This window comes from Bubalus bubalis, chromosome 16, assembly GCF_019923935.1.
Source record: "Bubalus bubalis isolate 160015118507 breed Murrah chromosome 16, NDDB_SH_1, whole genome shotgun sequence".
NCBI lineage: Eukaryota > Metazoa > Chordata > Mammalia > Artiodactyla > Bovidae > Bubalus > Bubalus bubalis.
Genome location: NC_059172.1, coordinates 76,573,612 through 76,598,614, shown reverse-complemented (window position 1 = coordinate 76,598,614; position 25,003 = coordinate 76,573,612). Strand labels below are relative to the sequence as shown.

Genomic DNA, 25,003 nt, shown 5'->3' with positions numbered 1-25,003 from the left:
TAAAACTTATACTATAATAACACCCAGTGATATTTTAATATTAAGCTTGAGGTATTTCACCTCAAACCAAGAATGACCTCAAATATCAAAAGAAATAACATAAAACATAGAGGAGGACAGGCACAGAACGTAAAATTAATTGTATACAGCCTTGAGATGATTTATGGTGGTTTCTTTGCAGTGCAACCTGTGTAGCAAGGGCGTGACAATGAAACCTGAATCCTGGAACCTGGACTGCTCACACTGCACTTTTCAAACAGAAAAACGTGATACCTGAGTTTGCCTTTGGGCTCTTTTGAGACCTTTATTATAAGTGGACCTTGAGTCTTATATGAAGGTGAGAAATTAGAGCATTATTAAAAATTTTAGAAGTTTAGTGAAAATGAGGTTGACATTCTGGATTACCATATTCTCCTGTGTATTCATCATTCCAGAAATATACAGATTTCAAACTTAATTAGAATTTTTGTCCTTTTCTCCCTCGTATGCTCCTGAAATATAATCTGTTATTTCACCAGTGCATCAGCCTACTGAAGCAACCTTAGGCATAGCAGGGATGGCTGTCGTGATTTATTTGATATGCCACTAGAATTTAGACTGCCTTCTTTTAGGAAAGAAGTCTGTGCTACTTTTGGTAGAAAACCAAAGCTCTCACCGAACTTAAAATTCTAAAATTGGATTTTCCTGGTTCTGAAAAGAATAGTTTATTCCATGGCATCATGAAAACATTAAACTATTTAAGGTATAAGACTAATGGCTAATTCTGTTTAGTCAACATCCTATATGTTGTTTTTAAATTAGTATTCAATTTTGCCAATCAATCCAGAACTGAAAGCTAAAGACAGTATTGAAATTTTAACAATAGGATTGAATTCTAGGCTGCTGAATATTGATTATTAATTTTCCTGACATTGTCATCCATAAAGAAACCAGTTTAAAAACATTATACTGCTTTCAATATGGATCAAATTTGATTTACAATGTGTTGACAAGGGAGACAAATTTAGAAGCAAGCCAAACTAGGAATAGAAGATTTGACTGTAATTTATGTCTAGGAGGGATATTAATGAGACATTTGGAAAGAACACTGGTCTCTAAAGATATACCATCTATTTAGGATGGTCAATGAAAACTTCTGTTTATTATTTAGGGCTGTTTCTATAAAGATAGAATATAATGTATTTATTCCATTTTAGTAACAGAAATATACACGTTACAAAAAGATGTATTTGAAAGCAAAAATTATACTTTTTATAAACAAACCAGTCTTCTCTTGTACTAATGACACACTTTATTTAAATACAGCTAAATTACTACAGTTTGCAAGATTGTTAATATCTTAAATATGTCTGGATTTTACTTACTGGTATAAATTCTAATCTAGCAGGGGAGAAGTTTGGCTTAAAAATTCACCACCTTTAAAGAAATAAATGTATCTTAGATACTGGCAGTATTTCAACTCTTGATTTAAGATAAGTCCTTTCTCACTGACAGAAGGCAATATATTACAAAGATAGTTTATGAACACTCCTGTACTTTAGGCCACTGATCCATTTGGAGGATGAAGAATTTTAAATATCATGATGTTTTTAATCTGTCAATTGGCAGTGTCATTTAACCAAAAGCCTGTCTACTGGTTGAAGTTGCAAATCCTTATCAGATAAATTTTTTAGAAAATAAAAAAAATAGAATAGACAATGAATGAAATTAACCTTATAATGTCTGGCTACTGAGGTCAGGGGCAGCGGCCGAGAGGAGATACCCCACGCCACAAGCCCGAGGCCAGGGGCGGCAGGCAGGAGGAACTACCCCATGCCCCCACGCCGGAGGCCAAGGGCTGTGGTCGGGAGGAGCAACCCCACGCCCGAGGCCAGGGGCAGTGGCAGGGAGGACCAACCCCATGTCCAAGGAGCCATGGCTGTGCGGGCGCAGGAGGGCCTAGAGGAGCTATCCCATGTTGAAGGTCAGGAAGGGAGGGGTAAGGAGCAATGGCTGTGCTTTGCTGGAGTAGCCATGAAGAGATACCCCACGCCCAAGGGAAGAGAAACCCAAGTAAGACAGTAGGTGTTGCAAGAGGGCATCAGAGGGCAAACACACTGAAACCATACTCACGGAAAACTAGTCAATCTAATCACACTAGGACCACAGCCTTGTCTAACTCAATGAAACTAAGCCATGCCCGTGTGGCCACCCAAGATGGGCAGGTCATGGTAGAGAGATTTAACAGAATGTGGTCCACTGGAGAAGGGAATGGCAAACCACTTCAGTATTCTTGCCTTGAGAACTCCATGAACAGTATGAAAAAGCAAAATGATAGGATACTGAAAGAGGAACTCCCCAGGTCAGTAGGTGCCCAATATGCTACTGGAGATCACTGGAGAAATAACTCCAGGAAGAATGAAGGCATGGAGCCAAAGCAAAAAGAATACCCAGCTGTGGATGTGACTGGTGAAAGAAGCAAGGTCCCATGCTGTAAAGAGCAATATTGCATAGGAACCTGGAATGTCAGGTCCATGAATCAAGGCAAATTGGAAGTGGTCAAACAGGAGATGGCAAGAGTGAATGTCAACATTCTAGGAATCAGCGAACTCAAATGGACAGGAATGGGTGAATTTAACTCAGATGACCATTTTATCTCCTACTGCAGGCAGGAATCCCTCAGAAGAAACGGAGTGGCCATCATGGTCAACAAAAGAGTCCGAAATGCAGTACTTGGATGCAATCTCAAAACGACAGAATGATCTCTCTTCCTTTCCAAGGCAAACCATTCAATATCACAGTAATCCAAGTCTATGCCCCAACCAGTAATGCTGAAGAAGCTGACGTTGAATGGTTCTATGAAGACCTACAAGACCTTTTAGAACTAACACCCAAAAAAGATGTCCTTTTCATTATGGGGGACTGGAATGCAAAAGTAGGAAGTCAAGAAACACCTGGAGTAACAGGCAAATTTGGCCTTGGAATAGGGAATGAAGCAGGGCAAAGACTAATAGAGTTTTCCCAAGAAAATGCACTGGTCATAACAAACACCCTCTTCCAACAACACAAAAGAAGACTCTATACATGGACATCACCAGATGGTCCACACCGAAATCAGACTGATTATATTCTTTGCAGCCAAAGATGGAGAAGCTCTATACAGTCAGCAAAAACAAGACCCAAAGCTGATTGTGGCTCAGACCATGAACTCCTTATTGCCAAATTCAGACTTAAATTGAAGAAAGTAGGGAAAACCATTAGACCATTCAGGTATGACCTACATCAAATCCCTTATGATTATACAGTGGAAGTGAGAAATAGATTTAAGGGCCTAGATCTGATAGATACAGTGCCTGATGAACTATGGAATGAGGCACGTGATTGTACAGGAGACAGGGATCAAGACCATCCCCATGGAAAAGAAATGCAAAAAACCAAAATGGCTGTCTGGGGAGGCCTTACAAATAGCTGTGAAAAGAAGAGAAGTGAAAAGCAAAGGAGAAAAGGAAAGATATAAACATCTGAATGCAGAGTTCCAAAGGATAGCAAGAAGAGATAAGAAAGCCTTCTTCAGCGATCAATGCAAAGAAATAGAGGAAAACAACAGACTAGGAAAGACTAGGGATCTCTTCAAGAAAATCAGAGATACCAAAGGAACATTTCATGCAAAGATGGGCTCGATAAAGGACAGAAATGCTATGGACCTAACAGAAGCAGAAGATATTAAGAAGAGATGGCAAGAATACACAGAAGAACTGTACAAAAAAGATTTTCATGACCCAGATAATCACGATGGTGTGATCACTCACCTAGAGCCAGACATCCTGGAATGTGAAGTCAAGTGGGCCTTAGAAAGCATCACTACAAACAAAGCTAGTGGAGGTGATGGAATTCCAGTTGAGCTATTCCAAATCCTGAAAGATGATGTTGTGAAAGTGCTGCACTCAATATGCCAGCAAATTTGGAAAACTCAGTAGTGGCCACAGGACTGGAAAAGGTCAGTTTTCATTCCAATCCCAAAGAAAGGCAATGCCAAAGAATGCTCAAACTACTGCACAATTGCAGTCATCTCACACGCTAGTAAGGTAATGCTCAAAATTCTCCAAGCCAGGCTTCAGCAGTATGTGAACCATAAACTTCCTGATGTTCAAGCTGGTTTTAGAAAAGGCAGAGGAACCAGAGATCAAATTGCCAACATCCGCTGGATCATGGAAAAAGCAAGAGAATTCCAGAAAAGCATCTATTTCTGCTTTATTGACTATGCCAAAGCCTTTGACTGTGTGGATCACAAGAAACTGTTGAAAATTCTTCAAGAGATGGCAGTACCAGACCACCTGACCTGCCTCTTGAGAAACCTGTATGCAGGTCAGGAACAGTTAGAACCTGACATGGAACAACAGACTGGTTCCAAATAGGAAAAGGAGTACGTCAAGGCTGTATATTATCACTCTGCTTATTTAACTTATATGCAGAGTAAATCATGAGAAACGGTGGGCTGGAAGAAGCACAAACTGGAATCAAGATGGCCGGGAGAAATATCAATAACCTCAGATATGCAGATGACACCACCCTTATGGCAGAAAGTGAAGAAGAACTAAAGAGCCTCTTGATGAAAGTGAAAGAGGAGAGTGAAAAAGTTGATTTAAAGCTCAACATTCAGAAAACTAAAAGATTGTGGTATCCGGTCCCATCATTTCATTGCAAATAGATGGGGAAACGGTGAAAACAGTGTCAGACTTTATTTTTTTGGGCTCCAAAATCACTGCAGATGGTTATTGCAGCCATGAAATTAAAAAATACTTACTTAGAAGGAAAGTTGTGACCAACCTAGATAGAATATTCAAAGCAGAGATATTACTTTGTCAACAAAGGTCCATCTAGTCAAGGCTATGGTTTTTCCAGTAGTCATGTATGGATGAGAGAGTTGGACTATAGAGACCTGAGTGCAGGAGAGTTGATGCTTTTGAACTGTGGTGTTGGAGAAGACTCTTGAGAGTCCCTTGGCTGCAAGGAGATCCAGCCAGTCAATCCTAAAGCAGATCAGTCCTAGGTGTTCATTGGAAGGACTGATGTTGAACCTGAAACTCCAATATTTTGGCCACCTGATGCAAAGAGTTGACTCATTGGAAAAGACCCTGATGCTGGGAAAGTTTGAAGGCAGGAAGAAAGGGGACAACAGAGGATGAGATGGTTGGATGGCATCACCAACTCAATGCACATGGGTTTGGGTGGACTCCTGCAGTTGGTGATGGACAGGGAGGCCTGGCATACTCAAGTTCATGGGGTTGCAAAGAGTCCGACATGACTGAGTGACTGAACTGAACTGAACTGAACTGAAGTCACCTCAGTCATGTCTGACTCTTTTCAATCCTATGGACCATAGCCCACCAGGCTCCTCTGTCCATGGGATTCTCCAGACAAGAATACTGGAGTGGGTTGGCATGCCCTCCTGAAGGAGATCTTCCCGACCCAGGCATCAAACCCTCCTCTCTTATGTCTCCTGCATTAGCAGGTGGCTTCTTTACCACTAGTGCTACCCTATGTGTGATCTTAAAACTACTCAATCTCTGTTCTTATATGTATTACTGTCATAATTACATCTAATTAGTTCTTTAAAAGTATTAACCTTATATTATATGTAAATTGTTGTGTTTTTGTGCTGTGTGTAGGCAGTAATTGAACATTTACTCAAAAATTTAAGTCAAATATATGACAAATTTTGAAAGAGAAGACATGGTGCCGGGGAGAATTTCTACTACTAAAGCCTTAATTATTTTGGGTGTTTGATGAGTCTTTTCTGCGGGAAGCATGGCACTGAAACCTGAGGAGTGAGAGAGTTAACTAGGTGAAGATTGGGAAAGCACAGGGAATGATGCTGCAAGGCCTCAAGATAGGAAAGCCCACAAGACCTCAAAGAGCCAAACGACCAGCTATGATGGCAGATATAAAGGGGGAGCTGAGGCTGGCTCAGTGGTAAAGAATCTGCCTGCCAAGTAGGAGATGCGGGTTCCATCCCTGGATCTGGAAGATCCTCTGGAGAGGAAAATGGCAACTCACTCCCATAGTCTTGCCTGGGAAATCCCATGGATGGAGGAGCCTGGTGGGTTGCAGTCCATGGGGTCAGAAAAGTGTCTGAAGTGACTTAGCAACTAAATAACAACAATAGGAATATAGTAAGTTCACATGTTAAAAGTATATAACTAAAAGTTCTTACATACAGAGGCAGTTATGAAACTATTAATACGATTGAAATAATCAACATATATGTCACCTGTACTTTCTCCACTTAGCCCTTTCTCATCCCATGCCTATCATGGGTCAACTACAGATCTGCTTTTTATCACTAGAGTAGGTTTGCACTTTTGCAAAGTTTTATGTAAATAGAATCTTATCAGCATGTACTCCTTTTTGTTTAGTTTATTTCACTCAGCATAATTAAGATTAAATTGAGTGTCATCCCTGTGGCAACTACTAAGAATCCATTCCTTTTCATGGATGAGTAGTATTCCATTGTGTACAGATGGCACAACTTTCCTATCTTTCACCTTTTGGTGGATGCTTATGTTATTTTCACCTTGTGACTATTACAAATAAAGCTACTATGAATATTTGTATATATGTATTTTATTAATATTTATTTCTCTTGGATAAATACTTAGAACTGGATGACTAGATCATCTGGTTTATGTTCCTGTTTATATGTGGAATTTAAGAAAAAAATACAAATGAACTTATCTACAGAACAGAAATGGAGTTACAGATGTAGAAAACAGCCTTATAGTTACCAGTGGGTAAGAGTGGGGAGGGATAAATTGAAAGATTGGGACTAGCTATGGGGTATGAATCTAATTACATATTTATTTAACACAGTGAAAGTGTGAGTGGCTCAGTTGTGTCTGACTCTTTTTGACCCCAAGGACTATAGCCTGCCAGATCACCTCTGTCCATGGAATTCTCCAGGCAAGAATACTGGAATGAGTAGCCATTCCTTTTCCAGGGTATCTTCCCAACTTAGGGGTTGAACTGGAGTCTCTCACATTGCAGGCAGATTTTTTTAATGTCTGAGCCACCAGGGAAGCCCTTTTACTTTTACTAGTATATGGTTATCCAATTGTTCCATGCCATCATTTGGAAAAGACTTATCTTTCCTCCATAGTCTTTTCATCATTGTCAAAAATCAATTGGCCATGTAAGTATAGGTCAACAACTGCTTAACTTTCTCTGCTGGTCCATTGATCTACTAATGTCTTGATTACTGGAGCAATGTGATCTGTCTTAAGGTCACATGAGATAGTTCCTTCCACTTGCTCTTCTTTTTCAGAACTGTTTTGGGTATTCTATATTCTTAGCATTTCCATATAAATTTTGTAATTACCTTGTCAGTTTAAAAAAAAATCTACTGAGATTTTGACTAGAATTTCAGTGAATATACAGCTTAATTTGAGGACAAATTAATGTTAACAATATTGCTTTAGAAACCATGAACATGACATATTTCCCTTTATTTAGTTCTTTTAAAAAATCTTTCTAAGTAATATTTTTTAGTTATCAGTCTACTGGTCTTAAATATCTGTTGTCAGATTTATCCTTATAGTTTTTGTTGCTATAGTAAAAAACTACTTTTAATTTAATTAACTATTGTAATTTCTTATTTAATTACTATTTTAAATAATAATTACCTGAGAAATATGTAGTTTTAAGAAGCTGTACAGTAATATCCCTTGTATGCTTTTTTCTCAGTAACTCTTTATAGTAATATGTTGCCATAAAGTGTAGTATAGCCAAAGGTATAGTATAATATTACAATCAGGATATTGATAGTAATATAATCAATTGATCACATTTAGATATTCCTAGTTTTAACTTATTCATTTGTGTGTGCTTTAATTTCTATACAATGTTTTCATTTTGTGTTTGTGTATCCATCACCACAGTCAAGACACTGAACAATTCTAACACCATAAAAACTCTTCATTTTTCCTTTTACAGCCTCAGCACCTTTATTCCACACCACCACCATCATCCCTAACCCCTGGGTCCTAATTGCAGCCAACCACAAATTTGTCTTGTTACTTTATTTCATTTCAAAAATTATACACAAGTGAAATCTTATAATATGTAACTTTGGTGGGGCTGATTTTTTTAAACTCATTTAGCTTAATTCCTTGAAGAATCATCCAAGTTGTTGTATGTATTAACAGTTTATTTTTACTGCTGACTAATATTCTATGGTCATCTGAGTTAAACTCACCCATTCCACTCCATTTTAGTTTGCTGATTCCTAGAATGTCGTCGTTCACTCTTGCCATCTCCTGTTTGACCACTTCTTCTTCTTCTTCTTTTTAAGATTCTTTTTTCTTTTAAATTTTATTTTATTTTTTAATTTTACAATATTGTATTGGTTTTGCCATATATCAACATGAATCCGCCACAGGGATACATGTGTTCCCCATCCTGAACCCTCCTCCCTCCCCATACCATATACAGAGTGAAGTAAGCCAGAAAGAAAAACACCAATACAGTATCACATCAGATCAGTCACTCAGTCATGCCCGACTCTTTGCGACCCCATGAATCGCAGCATGCCAGGCCTCCCTGTTCATCACCAACTCCCGGAGTTCACTCAGACTCATGTCCATCGAGTCAGTTATGCCATCCAGCCATCTCATCCTCTTTCGTCCCCTTCTCCTCTTGCCCCCAATCCCTCCCAGCACCAGAGTCTTTTCCAATGAGTCAATTCTTTGCATGAGGTGGCCAAAGTACTGGAGTTTTAGCTTTAGCATCATTCTTTCCAAAGAAATTCCAGGGCTGATCTCCTTCAGAATGGACTGGTTGGATCTCCTTGCAGTCCAGAGGACTCTCAAGAGTCTTCTCCAACACCACAGTTCCAAAGCATCAATTCTTCTGTGCTCAGCCTTCTTCACAGTCCAACTCTCACATCCATACATGACCACAGGAAAAACCATAGCCTTGACTAGACAGACCTTTTTTGGCAAAGTAATGTCTCTGCTTTTGAATATGCTATCTAGGTTGGTCATAACTTTCCTTCCAAGGGGTAAGCGTCTTTTAATTTCATGGCTGCAGTCACCATCTGCAGTGATTTTGGAGCCCAGAAAAATAAAGTCTGACACTGTTTCCACTGTTTCCCCATCTATTTCCCATGAAGTGGTGGGACTGGATGCAATGATCTTCATTTTCTAAATGTTGAGCTTTAAGCCAACTTATTCACTCTCCACTTTCACCTTCATCAAGAGGCTTTTTAGTTTCTCTTCACTTTCTGCCATAAGGGTGGTGTCATCTGCATATCTGAAGTTATTGATATTTCTCCCGGAAATCTAGATTCCAGCTTGTGCTTCTTCCAGCCCAGCGTTTCTCATAATGTACTCTGCATATAAGTTAAATAAACAGGGTGACAATATACAGCCTTGACGAACTCCTTTACCTATTTGGAACCAGTCTGTTGTTCCATGTCCAGTTCTAACTGTTGCTTCCTGACCTGCATACAAATTTCTCAAAAGGCAGATCAGGTGGTCTGGTATTCCCACCTCTTTCAGAATTTTCCACAGTTTATTGTGATCCACATAGCCAAAAGCTTTGGCATAGTTATTAAAGCAGAAATAGATGTTTTTCTGGAACTCTCTTGCTTTTTCCATGATCCAGTGGATGTTGGCAATTTGATCTCTGGTTCCTCTGCCTTTTCTAAAACCAGCTTGAACATCAGGAAGTTCACAGTTCACATACTGCTGAATCTGGCTTGGAGAATTATAAGCATTATTTTACTAGTGTGTGAAATGAGTGCAATTGTGCAGTAGTTTCAGCATTCTTTGACATTGCCTTTCTTTGGGATTGGAATGAAAACTGACTTTTTCCAGTCTTGTGGTCACTGCTGAGTTTTCCAAATTTGCTGGCATATTGAGTGCAGCACTTTCACAGCATCATCTTTCAGGATTTGGAATAGCTCCACTGGAATTCCATCACCTCCACTAGCTTTTGTTCGTAGTGATGCTTTCTAAGGCCCACTTGACTTCACAGTCCAGGATGTCTATACTAATGCATATATATGGAATTTAGAAATATGGTAACAATAACCCTGTATTGACCACTTTTAATTTGCTTTGATCCGTGGACCTAACATTCCATGTTCCTATTGCTCTTTACAACATCGGACTTTGCTTCTCTCACCAGTCATATCCACAACTGGGTATTGTTTTTGCTTTGGCTCCATCCCTTCATTCTTTCTGGAGTTATTTCTCCACTGATCTCCAGTAGCATATTGGGCACATACTGACCCGGGAAGTTCCTCTTCAGTATCCTATCATTTTGACTTTTCATAATGTTCACTGGATTATCAAGGTAATAATACTGAAGTGGTTTGCCATTCCCTTTTCCAGTGGACCACATTCTGTCTGTAGAAGAAATGGAGTAGCCATCATGGTCAACAAAAGAGTCCAAAATGCAGTACTTGGATGCAATCTCAAAAACGACAGAATGATCTTGTTTCCAAGGCAAACCATTCAATATCACAGTAATCCAAGTCTATGCCCCAACCAGTAACGCTGAAGAAGCTGACGTTGAATGGTTCTATGAAGACCTACAAGACCTTTTAGAACTAACACCCAAAAAAGATGTCCTTTTCATTATAGGAGACTGTAATGCTAAAGTAGGAAGTCAAGAAACACCTGGAGTAACAGGCAAATTTGGCCTTGGAATACAGAATGAAGCAGGGCAAAGGCTAATAGAGTTTTGCCAAGAGAACGCACTGGTCATAGCAAACACCCTCTTCCAACAACACAAAAGAAGACTCTACACATGGACATCACCAGATGATCAACACCGAAATCAGATTGATTATATTCTTTGCAGCCAAAAATGGAGAAGCTCTATACAGTCAGCAAAAACAAGACCAGGAGCTGACTGTGGTTCAGATCATGAACTCCTTATTGCCAAATTCAGACTTAAATTGAAGAAAGTAGGGAAAACCACTAGACCATACAGGTATGACCTAAATCAAGTCCCTTATGATTATACAGTAGAAGTGAGAAATAGATTTAAGGGACTAGATCTGATAGATACAGTGCCTCATGAACTATGGATGGAGGTTCATGACATTGTACAGGAGACAGGGATCAAGACCATCCTGGTAGGGGGGAAAAATGCAAAAAAGCAAAATGGCTGTCTGGGGAGGCCTTACAAATAGCTGTGAAAAGAAGAGAAGTGAAAAGCAAAGGAGAAAAAGAATGATATAAGCATCTGAATGCAGAGTTCCAAAGAATAGCAAGAAGAGATAAGAAAGCCTTCTTCAGTGATCAATGCAAAGAAATAGAGGAAAACAACAGAACACGAAAGACTAGAGATCTCTTCAAGAAAATTAGAGATAACAAGAGAACATTTCATGCAATGATGGGCTTGATAAAGTACAAAAATGGTATGGACCTAACAGAAGCAGAAGATATTAAGAAGAGGTGGAAAGAATACACAGAAGAACTGTACAAAAAAGATCTTCACACCCAAGATAATCACAATGGTGTGATCACTCACCTAGAGCCAGACATCCTGGAATGTGAAGTCAAGTGGGCCTTAGAAAGCATTACTATGAATAAAGCTAGTGGAAGTGATGGAATTCCAGTTGAGCTCTTTCAAATCCTGAAAGATGATGCTGTGAAAATGCTGCACTCAATATGCCAGCAAATTCGGAAAACTCAGCAGTGGCCACAGGACTGGAAAAGGTCAGTTTTCATTCCAATCCCAAAGAAAGGCAATGCCAAAGAATGCTCAAACTACACACAATTGCACTTATCTCACACACTAGTAAAGTAATGTTCAAAATTCTCCAAGCCAGGCTTCAGCAGTACGTGAAATGTGAACTTCCAGTTGTTCAAGCTGGTTTTAGAAAAGGCAGAGGAACCAGAGATCAAATTGCCAACATCTGCTGGATCATGGAAAAAGCAAGACAGTTCCAGAAAAACATCTATTTCTGCTTTAATGACTATGCCAAATCCTTTGACTGTGTGGATCACAATAAACTGTGGAAAATTCTGAAAGAGATGGGAGTAGCAGACCACCTGACCTGCCTCTTGAGAAACCTGTATGCAGGTCAGGAAGCAACAGTTAGAACCTGACATGGAACAACAGACTGGTTCCATATAGGAAAAGGAGTACATCAAGGCTGTATACTGTCATCCTGCTTATTTAACTTCTATGCAGACTACATCATGAGAAACACTGGGCTGGAGGAAGCACAAGCTGGAATCAAGATTTCTGGGAGAAATATCAATAACCTCAGATATGCAGATGACACCACCCTTATGTCAGAAAGTGAAGAGGAACTAAAAAGCCTCTTGATGAAATGAAAGAGGAGAATGAAAAAGTGGGCTTAAAGCTCAACATTCAGAAAATGAAGATCATGGCATCTGATCCCATCACTTCATGGGAAATAGATGGTGATACAGTGGAACAGTTCAGACTTTATTTTTTTGGGCTCCAAAATCACTGCAGACGGTGACTGCAGCCATGATATTTCGAGACGTTTACTCCTTGGACGTAAAGTTATGACTGACCTAGATAGCATATTGAAAAGCAGAGACATTACTTTGCCAACAACGGTCCGTCTAGTCAAGGCTAGGTTTTTCCTGTGGTCATGTATGGATGTGAGGGTTGGACTATAAAGAAACCTGAGCACATAAGACTGATGCTTTTGAACTGTGGTGTTGGAGAAGACTCTTGAGAGTCCCTTGGACTGCAAGGAGGTCCAACCAGTCCATCCTAAAGGAAATCATCCCTGGGTGTTCTTTGGAAGGAATGATGCTAAAGTTGAAACTCCAGTACTTTGGCCACCTCATGCAAAGAGTTGACTCATTGGAAAAGACCCTGATGTTGCAAAAGATTGAAGGCAGGAGGAGAAGGGGATGACAGAGGATGAGATGGCTGGATGGCATCACCGACTCGATGGACGTGAGTTTGAGTAGACTCCTGTAGTTGGTGATGGCCAGGGAGGACTGACATGCTGCAATTCATAGGGTCACAAAGAGTCGGACACGACTGAGCAACTGAACTGGACTGAACTCAACTCACCAGGGTTTGTTAATGAACCTATGTTTTCATTTCTTTGGCATAAATGCCCAAGATTATCATTTCTGTGTCAAATAATAATTGAATATATAGTTTTATAAGAAATTTTCAATTGTTTTCCAGAATATCTGTATCATTTTTCCTTAGTAGCAGGAATGAATGAATGATCCACCTTGTCCATACCTTCACCAGCATTGGGTATTTCTACTAATTTTTAAAGTCATCTTGTTAGGTATATAATAATGTCTCACTACAGTTTTAACTTGTATTTCTCCCATGGTTAATTATGTGAATATAGTTTCACATATTTCTTTGCTATCTATGTATCCTCTTTGGCAAATTACAGCTCATTCTTTTGCCTGCAATTTTCTTGGTTCTCTCTAGTCTACAAAATAACATATTTATTCCTTAGTACAACAGTGAAACTGAAAGTGAAAGTCATCAGTCGGGTCCAGCTGTTTGCAACCCCATGGACTAGAGAGTCCATGGAATTCTCCAGGGCAGAAAATGGGAGTGGGTAGCCTTTCCCTTCTCCAGGAGATCTTCCCAATCCAGGGATCAAACCCAAATCTCCCACCTTTCAGGTGGATTCTTTACCATCTGAGGCACATGAGAAGCCCAGAACAGTTGAAAGTCTTTACCAAATGATCATAACTTCCATAATCCCTGCTCTTTGTGCTCTGTTCTGCAGGTCTCCAGACTCTTTGTAATGCATTTTAAATATGTGTGTTTTATTTCACTTGTAAATAACTTATGCATCTCTTACACATACATGCATTGAATGCTATACTAATAACACTAAGTGCATTGTAAATGTATAATACTTAGGTATTGTGGCTTCCTTGGTGGTTCATTGGTAATGAATCCACCTGTCAATGCAGGATACATGGGTTCTCTCTGGGTCTTCTTTGAGAAAATCTCTTGGAGAAGGAAATGACAAGCCACTCCAGTTTTCTTGCCTGGGAAATCCCATGGACAGAGGAGCCTGGTGGGCTGAAGTCCATGGGATCATGAGAGTTGGACACAACTTAGTGACTAAACAACAACTATGATTATAAATAAAACAATATTCCATTTTCTCCTTTCCCCTTTCTCATCTGCTAATGAATATTTTGCACTCTCCTAAATTGTTCAGACTTGTATTTGGAGATCGTTGCTCTAGTCATAAGACCTTGTGCCTCTCAGTGTTTACATTCTTACTTGTTTATCTTGCTCACTAGCTTGCTCACCTGAACTCCTCCTCAATGCTCTTTACTTAGGATTATTCCTGCCTTTGTTTTTACTTCCTCAGAAGTAAAATAACATTTGTCACATTTTTTCTCAGCCTATGATGTCTTATGACTTTTATCCACTGAGCACTAGAATTTCAGCATTTTTAAGCTCTCTTATAAAGACTTGAGGACTAAAAAAAAAAAAAAAAAATGATTCAAATAATCAATAAAAACTACAGTGTTGAAAATAATATAATGGAATGTTATAACAATTAGTCAACCCCAATTTATCCCTTCCATTAAACATATGAAAGTTCCTATCATAAAAATATAATAAAATTTTGCAATTATATTAATACTTTTAATGACACAGTTATTAAACTATTTCAAAATATCCTATAATAAAAATGTACAATTAGTATGAGAAATAGGTGCATTTATGATTTTAGATAAAATTTGGGATGAAAACTTTAAACAATAAGAGAGGCTGGGCTCTACATAGGTCTTACAATGGTTATGCTATTGCTGAATATTTACTGATCACTTTTTATGTGTCAGGTGTCATACTAACCTTCCACACCTTATTTCATATAAGGTTTCTAACTATTATGTTAGTTGAGTATTGTTAACCTCATTTGCTAATGAGAAAACTAGCATTCCTCATCATTTACTGCTTTATTCAAGGCTCTTGAGCAAGTGGCAGTGCCTTAATTTCAGCCAGGCTCTTTGACAGGTTATTTGCTTGCTTGTCAGTATCTTCCTGCTTCATTTGTAACCTCTTTCCCTTACTTCGGTTACTTCATAACTCCACAATAGCTGGTACTCAATAAATGGTGATGGAAATAAACTGGATGTACTTAAACTGATTTATCATACAGATGAAGATACTGATGTTTAGAGAACTTCAAATCACCCTTCAAAAAATAAAATACTATATAGCTTGTTTTGATAATATTTATTATGGCCCTACAATTTGCCAGGCCCTGTTAAAAATTTTTAATACATTTTAATTCTTACTAAGATCCCAGGCATAATTTTACTCTCATTTGATAAAGGAAAAGGAAGAAAATGAGGCAGCAGGGTCTAAATGACTATCAAGATTTTAGAGCTGGTCTGCTGGATTCCAAAATTCATTCTGCACTTTCAGCTATTATAGTTGACCCGAAGTAAACATCAGAAGAAAGCTTTGCATAAGATCACAAGCTTAGTGGCAGCTTTGACCTGCAATAGAAGCTGACAGAAGTGGACATGCAAGGGTAACAAGAGAAGACACGTGTTTCCTACAGATGGTGGAAAAGAGAAATTCACACTCTATAACTTGATCAGTAAGGTTTTAAAAAGCTAAGGGTGATGCGCACGCAAGGAGGGCTGTGCAGTCACCACGCTCTTCCCTTCAGATGCAGTTTAGCTGGAAGGGAGAAGGGAAGTGACCCAGAAAGACATGTACGACAGCCGTTAGAAAGCGAGAGGGAAAGCTTAAGTGTAGAAGTTACTTTAATTAATGGACCTCATCCCTGGCTCTGAGCATCATATAAGGAACCTGAAGAAACTGCAGGAGCTTTTGTGCTGAGCCATCAAATCATGTCAGAACCTCCAGGCTCTGAAGAAAGGGTGAGGTGGAAGGGGGGCAGCCTCTTTGCCAGAGATATTAATAGATATTGGAAGGTGTCTCCATTAACAAAACAAAACATAATAAAGCAAAAATCTCAAACACACACTTATATCGTCCTCTTTCTGAAGGATATCACTACAAGCATTTGTCACAGACACAACAAACAACATAGCCTGAGCTATACACAATCGTTTTCCTCAAATTGGCTTCTTACATCAATGTTTCTTATTTTAGATGAATTTTTAAGGAAAATTCTGAGTGTTTATGTACCTTTTTTTTTTTCTTTTTGTGGAGACACTATGTAACTTTCCTCAACTTCTCAGGGAAATCTGTTATGGAAATGAAATTAGGAACCACCATAAAATCTTTTATGTTATAGATGCCATAACTACACAAAGATGGAAATCCAAGAGTATTTCCTTTTTAAAGTTCAGGGTAAAATACAGACTATTAACTCAGAAATCATCATTTAGTTTTTTTTTTTTTTTTTTTTTCATCATAACAAATTGGTCAAGCCAGATCTATTGCCTATTTTAAACATTTCTTATATCTATTCCCTGACTTTGGCTTACTGGAGAGTCTAACACAGTGGGTAAAAAGCATGAAGTGGTTTGACCTTTTCTAATCATTGCCTTTAACCACATCTAATCCATTTTTCTACTTTCTTTGAACATCCAGAAGTGCCCACAGCTTTTAGATCATTTGTAGTTGTACAAAGGGCACATTTATCTCTGAGCTTCCCCTAGCTCAGCTCCTAGCAAATAACTTGAACCCAGGACTCTGCAGCTACATGGAGAATGGAGAGTGGTTTATGTTCACATCTTTTTTCTTTCTTCTTCCCAGTTCTCATTCTCCTTTGTGTATAGCTGTAGGGAGGAGAGCGCTGGAAGGGGAGCCGTGTCTCTTACTCCTCCAACTTCCATTGTGCTTCTTAGCAAGATGCAGTTGCGGCTCTGGGTGAAGACCTCTGAAGATCGGTGCTTATGAGCTGGTCAGTGACTCTGTGGGACCTTCTTCCTGAGCGTTCTCTGATGGTACCCCTTCTTCAGGCACTGTGGCTTCCCCTCTTTGTCAGCTCCTACCTCTGGGGTTTTGTTCATGGAGCCCAGAGGACTCATGGTTGCCTCCTTTCTCCAAACTCCATCCAACCCAACACAAACTCTTGCTTTTCTAAATGGAAGGAGTATAGGTTTCTTTCCTGCCACACCTCTTGCTATGGCATCATCTCTTTTTAGTTATCTCCTCCCCCTGTTCAAACAAGGCCAGAAGACAACCAGTGATTCTGTTGCCTAAGCAAGTGTTCCATAAGGAATTTGTTGTTGTTGTTTAGTCACTAAATTGTGTCTGACTCTTTGTGACTCCATGGGCTGTAGGCATCCAGGATCCTAGGTCCATGGAATTTTCCAAGTAAGAATACTGGAGTGGGTTGCCATTTCCTCCTCCAGGGGATCTTCCTAACCTAGGGATGGAAACCCTGTCTCCTGCATTGCTAGCAGATACTTCACCACTGAGCCACCAGTTTTATAATTTCTGTGACTGTCCTTGAAATTTTTGCCCTTATTTGAATTTTAAGGTGGGGAAAAAAAAAAAAAAAAAAGATCTCACAATCCCCACTAAGCCAAAGCCTGCAAAGGATGTCTTCCTTCTCTCTCCTACTCTTTCATACACACAGAAATGAGTGGAGAGGGATGTGGACGGGGCAGGTAATGTTATGCTAGGATGATATTTCAACAAGCAGAACTGGAACAGCTACCTGTGTCCTGGATGAACTACCTGGTTCCTAAAGTTTTGGGTGTCTCTACAGGAGATTGGGTGCTAGCAGCAGCTTTGTTCTCACCTCTGAGTTTCAGATTTAACATATAATTACCACTTTATTTTACTGCCACAACCATATTTGAAGCTCTTACCAACATTCATTTACACTTTTGCAGTTCTGCTATCTGCCTGTATTACTAGGTTACTCCCTATTTCAACACAGGGGTTTCTTCAGTGTGGTATATGATGCTGTTATCATCGACTTAATGTCTATCCAAGTCTCCACCCTGCATTCAGGGTAAAATCCCAAACTCGTTAGCATGATGTATGATGTCTTTCATAATCTCAATCTCTCTTTGCCTTTCCAATCATATCTCAGAATCCCAGCTGCTTCCTCATGTCTACACCTATCCTGCTTTCTGTTCATAATGAACCACTTTTCATCTTGTGAAAAATCTGTTTTTTTTTTCCCACTGGTTTTAATTATTTCACAGATTTAGGTACATTACATAGTACAATGGTGTGTCTATTAGCATGAATATGTGAATTTTTCCTTGTTGACAATAAAAACCTACTCAAATCTTAATAGGGTATTCTTTCTTTCAACCATACTTTGGGAAATTCTATTTTATTAGCTAGATATAAACCTGTGTATTTATAATATGTTTTTATATTCTACATTAAATTTATTTCTTCCTTATCAGCTCTTGAATAGTTTGGTAAAAACCCATCTCAACTAAATGCATTTTTTCATTTTCCCCTGGGAGCATTTTGCTTAGCACTAATGAGCAATTGAGCTTACAAAGAGGGAGAAATTAAAACCAAACACGATAGAGCTAGGTAAATGTTTTCAGAGTGATGGCACTGAGTTCTAAACTTTTCCACTGATACGTTTCTAAAGCTGAAAGATGCTGTGGAGTTGTATATAGCACCAAACTGAGAAATTTTTAAATAAAAAACATAGTTGAGATGGCATTGAATCATTTACCCTGAAGCTTTTCACAGTGTTCTGAACTGAATACTCTGTCATTTCATGTTAACTTGGACACAAAATCTGTCAGTGTATCTTAATCCAAACTAAAAAGGAAAAAGGCCAGGCATTTATAAGACATGGAATCTTTATTACTCCTGGAGTTTGTGTGAGTTTTTGCTTTTTATTTTTAGTCTGCTTTCTGTATAAATATCTAAATCTCTTAGGAAATGGAGAAAAATTATTGCTCTTCTGAAACCACTAAGGTCACACAAATAGCATCCAGGGCAAAATTATGAATTTTTGATATGCCCAAAAAACCTGGGCTGGTTTTTAGTCCATTTTAAATTATACTGACCTAATTAGAAAGCTTGACCGTAGCTAAGCTAAGCTCTTTAATATTAAAAGAGTTCCCTTTATTGTTTTTTTTTTTTTTACTAGTTCCCTCTTAAAAAGCAGCTCTTCCACAGTTTAGCTCAACTTACTTTTCAAACAGAACAAATCAACATGAGCTAATTGATTTATTTTTATTTTTTAATAAGTTGATCTATGGCATTGTAGGGTAAGGTAAAGTATATTAGACAGTAAGTACAAAACCCCACTTTTGCTCTCACTTGTCAAATAACCTATATTTCAATTCTGTGCCTCATCTCCTTTATCCATAAAATAGTGTGGACTAAATTTCTAAGATATTTTTCACCTATTTATCCATCATTTCAAACCTTTCTCTCAGTCTCAGGCTACATTTCATGATTCCTTTTCTCTCTTATGGTAAGCCCCAAGCCCCAGAGAATATGTGGGCTTTTTGACCTTTTCTATCTCTGTCTTTCTTTTCTTCCTGCCTTTCTTTTTGAAGTTGCCTTGATATTTTCTGCTTATCAAGATCTTTCTCAGAAAAAGACAGGTTCCCAGTTTCCCAGCTTTGAATTTGCACCCAACCACAGATGCCCAGGCCACTGTGTCCTCCTTTAAGGATGGCAGAGAATATAAAACCTTTCTCAGTGCCCTGAGATATTCACTGACTCCTTTTTTCATTTTTCTGAAAAACACCTGGTTACTAACAAGACTTATTTGGGTGGTAGGGAATAACTATCAGTATTTCAGAAATTTTAAGTCAGTATTGACAAATGCACATAAAGAAGTCAAGTGCAAGTTAAAATTTCAGTTGAGTTTAGGGTTTAAGCAATGTCACAAATAGAAAGGTTTGGAGAAATATGAAGCTGTTGTCCAGACAAAAATCATATTAGTACAACCACCTTAATTTCTTTGATGTAAGTCTGTTAATTGTATTATTTGTACATTTTCTTTCTTTTAAACAACAACAACAAAATTACACAGTACCAAAAACAAAAAAAAATTCCCATACAGGTTTTCTTTTCTTTTTTAAAAAAATTTAGACAGACTCAGCCACTTATGGGCTGAGTGATTTGGGCAAGAAATTTAATATCTCTGAATAATCCATTTGTAAAATCAGGGTTTCTAATGTTACTTCATGGCAAATAGGGGAAAAGGTGGAAGCTGTGACAGAGTTCCTTTTCTTGGGCTTTAAAATCACTGCAGATGGTGACTGCAGCCATGAAATAAGATGATTGCTTCTTGGCAGGAAAGTTATGACAAACCTAGACAGTGTTTCAAAAAGCAGAGATATTACCCTGCCAACAAAGGTCTGCATAGTCAAGGCTATTGTCTTCTCAGTTGTCATGTGCAGTTTGTGAGAGTTGGAGCATAAAGAAGGCAGAGCAGCAGAGAATTGATGCATTCAAACTGTGGTGTTGGAGAAGACTCCTGAGAGTCCTTTGGTCAGTGAGGAGATCAAATCAGTCAATCTTACAGGGAATTAACTTGAATACTCGTTGGAAGGACTGATGCTGAAGCTGAAACTCTAGTATTTTGCTCACCTGATGTGAACAGCCAACTCACTGGAAAAGCCCCTGATGCCAGGAAAGATTGAGGGCTGGAAGAGAAGAAGGCATCAGAGGATGAGATGGCTGGATGGCATCACTGATGCAATGGGTGTGAACTTGGGCAAACTCTGGGAGATGGTGAGGGGCAGGGAGGTCTGGCGTGCTATAGTCCATGAGGTCACAAAAGTTGGACACTACTGGGCAACTTAACAACAACAACAATGTTTGTGTGGTATGTGTAATAATTAAAAATGAGTAAAGTGGCTATCGTTGTACTAAGAATAATAGAAGACATTCCGTTGGCATTTGCTATTTGACATTACAAATAATATCTATTATTTTTGGAGTGCCTGATATGAGCCAGGCACTGTGCCATACTGGCTTACTTGAGTCATATTCTCTTGGAAAAGTCTTTTAATATAGTAACATAGCTAACTTCTTGGAGAAGGGAATGGCAACCCACTCCAGTATTCTTGCCTGGAGAATTCTCATGGGCAGAGGTGCCTGGTGGGCTACAGTCCATGGGGTCAAAGAGGCAGACATGACTGAGCAACCAGCACACACACACACATAGTTAACTTCTAAATGATAAGAGGAACATGGCCATATTTTTCAGAATATGGAATAATATTCCTGTCAGAGGGAATAACAGTTACAAAGACCCTGATACTAGAGTGACTTTGGGCATAGGTATGGAAAGAAGGCCAGCCAGTATGAACACAAGATATAAGGTAAAAATAAGAGTGGTAGATATTTATATGGATGGAAACATTTCAGCAGATTAGCTACAAATTTTAAATCTAACCTGATATGGAGAAAAAAGATAAAGTATATTTGCTTTCAATGAGAATAATATGAGTTGGGAATATATAAATAAATCTAATTACTTAAATCATATTTGCTTTACTTGAGAGACAATATCATGGTTCTTCATGTATTTTAAAAATAAAAATACTTATATAATATCAAAATTGACTGAAATAATATGAATCATTCTTTAAAATTTCATAGTCTTTTTCAGGTAGTTGGAGGATGGCCATTAAAAGCACATCATTACCTTTGGCATCTTTAAATAAGATTCACTTTTGCAGTTTTTACAGCAGTCTTGGTACCTCTGGATTCATAGAAAGTTCAGCTACCAATTGAGCTTCATAATCTTATACTAACAACTGCTTTTCATTCTTTCATTCACTTAAATATTTGTTGAGTGAGTGAGTGAGTGAAAATTGCTCAGTCATGTCTAACTCTTTGCCACCCCATGGACTGTAGCCCTCCAGGCTCTCCTCTGTCCATGGGGTTCTCCAGGCAAGAATACTGGAGTGGGTTGCCACTCCTATCTCCGGGGATCTTTCCAAACCAGGAATCGAGCCCAGCTCTTTTGTTTTATCTTCTTTCAGTTTTGCTAAATATTTGCTGAGTCTCTACCATATGTCAGGCATTGTTTCATGCTTCATTCTTCACAGATGAGGCAAATTATTTTTTCAGATATAGAACTCTTAATAATATCTTTCTGTTCCTCAAATGAAAAAAAATGCAGCACACCAGTGCCAGCAACAAAGCTTTGGGTCTAGAATGTTCCTTCACGCCTCTGTAACCATCTTCCCTTTGGCTAGTTCTCAGTTAAAGTACCATTTTCTTTGAGAAGCCCTCTTTGATTATCCCTGGCCTTGTATGTTTCTTTTGTTGCATACATGCGTCAATCAGATTTCTATCCTTAAGAACAAAAAACCAAATTTCTTAACCCAATTTGTTATTATTGATTAATTAATGTGATATTAACATGATTACTTTGGCCACCTGATGTAAAGAGCCAACTCATTGGAAAAGACCCTGATGCTGGGAAAGATTGAAGGCAGGAGGAGAAGGGGATGACAGAGGATGAGATGGATGGCATCGCCAACTCGATGGACATGAGTCTGAGTACGCTCTGGGAACTGGTGATGAACAGGGATCTGGTGTGCACCGGTCCATGGAGTCACAAAGAGTCGCACACGACTGAGTGACTGAACTGGAACTGGATATAAATTATGTTAGAAAAAAGCAAATTCGAGGGATTTTTTAGTTTGAGTTCAAAATCATTCATAAAATACTGGAGACAACTCACAATATTAGCAACATGTTTGGCTCAGGAACTGCTAACAAACAAACAGTGCAGAGGTGGTTCAAGAAGTTTTATAAAGGAGACTAGAGCCTTAAAGATGAGGAGTGCAGTGATTGGTCATCATAAGTTGTCAACGACCAATTGAGAGGATCATTGAAGCTGATCCTCTCACAACTACATGAAAAGTTGCCAAAAAAACCTCACTGTCAACCATTCTATCATCATTCAGCATTTGAAGCAAATTGGAAAGTTGAAAAAGCCCTATAAGTGGGTGCCTCATGAACTGACTGCTATTCAAAGAAATTGTCATTTTGAAGTGTCATGTTCTCTTAGTGTATGCAGCAACAATGTACCATTTATTGATTGGATTGTGGCATGCCATGAAAAGTGGATTTTATCCAACAACCAGCAACTAACAGCTTAGTTGTTGGACCAAGAAGAAGCTCCAAAACCCTTCCCAAAGCCAAACTTGCACTCAAAAAGCTCATGGTCACTATTTGACGGTCTGCTGCCCAATTGATCTACTATAGCTTTCTGAATCCTGGCAAAATCATTACATCTGAGAAGTATGCTCAGTAAATTAATGAAAAGCACCGAAAACTGCAATGACTGCAGCTGGCATTGGTCAACTGAAAGGGCCCAATTGTACTCCACTACAATGACCAACTACGTGTCACACAACCAACACTGCAGAAGTTGAACAAATTTGGCTATGAAGTTTTGCCTCATCCACCATATTCACCTAATCTCTCGCCAACCATTTCTTCAAATGTCTTTCAACAACTTTCTGCAGGAAAGTCACTTGCACAACCAGCAGGAGGCAGAAAATGCTTTCCAAGAGTTCACTGAATCCTGAAGCACAAATTTTTATGCTACATGAATAAACAAACTTACTTCTTGTTGGCAAAAATGTGTTGCTTTTAATGGCTCCTATTTTGATTAATGCGTTTGAGCCTAGTTATAATAAATTAAAATTCATGGTTGAAACCACAATTACTTTTTCACCACCCTGATAAGGAAACCCATACAGAAAACCCAGTGAGGGAGATCTTTACTTATAATTTAGATATCTGATCAAATAGGGTAATCAATCAGGCAAGCTGTTCTCTCAAGATACCACTAGGCTGGAAAACAGTATGAAGATTCCTCAAAAAATTAAGAATAGAATTACCATATGACCGAACTGGGGGTCACACCCATACTTTACCACTAGTACCCAAATGGTACTAGTGGTAAAGAACCTGCCTGCTAATGCAGGAGACTTAAGAGATGTAGGTTCAATCCCTGAGTCAGGACGATCACTTGGAGAAGGGTATGGTGACCCACTCTGGTATTCTTGCCTGGGGAATTCCATGGACAGAGGAGCCTGGCAGGCTACAGTCCATGGGTCACAAAGAATTAAAAAAAAAAAAAAAAAAAAAAAAGATATCACTAGGCAACTATACACAAATGTAGGTAATTGGCACAAACCTAGAAGATACTCTGCTTTATTTCCTCTTCTGGGTTAGACAAATGTTGACAGACTCAACTCAAAAGAAGGAAGAAAAAACTGTTTTTTGCTAAATTCTAAAATATTATTTATTCATTTATTTGCTAAAATGGGTATTTGGGTGAGCATAGACTAATTTTAAAATGTATTCTTAGCATGATTGCCAAGGGTCAATGAGAGACAGCCTACATTAAATCAACTTCCTTCTATGGAGGACAACTACAGTTAGGATGGTAGTTGAGTTTACCCTGAGTTATATGAAATGAACAGAAGAATTATTTCCATACTATCCTGAAACATGAAGTGCCTTTAAAATATGCTTCTTTAAAATGTAGGATTGGTAATCAGATGTTTACCTGAAATATTTTCATTTTCTTTTACATGAAACATTTCCATATGCCTAGGGTAGTAAACATCTACATAAATATTAATGCAAAGTTTACAATAATATCTGGTCAAATGATTCTCTAATTGGTTTCTTAGTCTTCAGCAGTACTGCTGGAATATTAAATGTTAGTGACATCTTTTAAAAAAAGTATTCATTTTTTAATTCCAAAATATCATCTATTAATTCTTTGCTTCTTTTCCTGCATCATGAACCATTTTTTTAGCTAAAGAAATTAATGAAATCAGAAATGCTACTTTCAATTTGGTATGATTGATTTAATAGACTTGAATCACCAAACAGCTAGTGACAGTCACTAGGTAAAAGAATTGGAATTAAGATTTAAATATTGATCAAGGAGACATCGATGCCCTTATGACACAGTGCAATGTAGTGATGAAGACTTTCCAAGGAAGGCTCAGGAGTCAGATAAGTCTGGGTTTGAGTCCTCCCCTAGTTGCCTCTCAGTTTGTGATGCAGACAAGTTCTTTAACTTTTCTGAGCTTTTATTTTATGGATATAATAGCAT

General features: G+C 38.5%; 1 protein-coding gene across 1 annotated transcript in view; it reads right to left on the bottom strand.

Annotated features, from left to right (window-relative positions):
- Positions 1-25,003, bottom strand: part of CNTN5 (contactin 5) — a 1,686,091-nt gene that overhangs the window by 183,987 nt on the left and 1,477,101 nt on the right. The window lies entirely within an intron of this gene.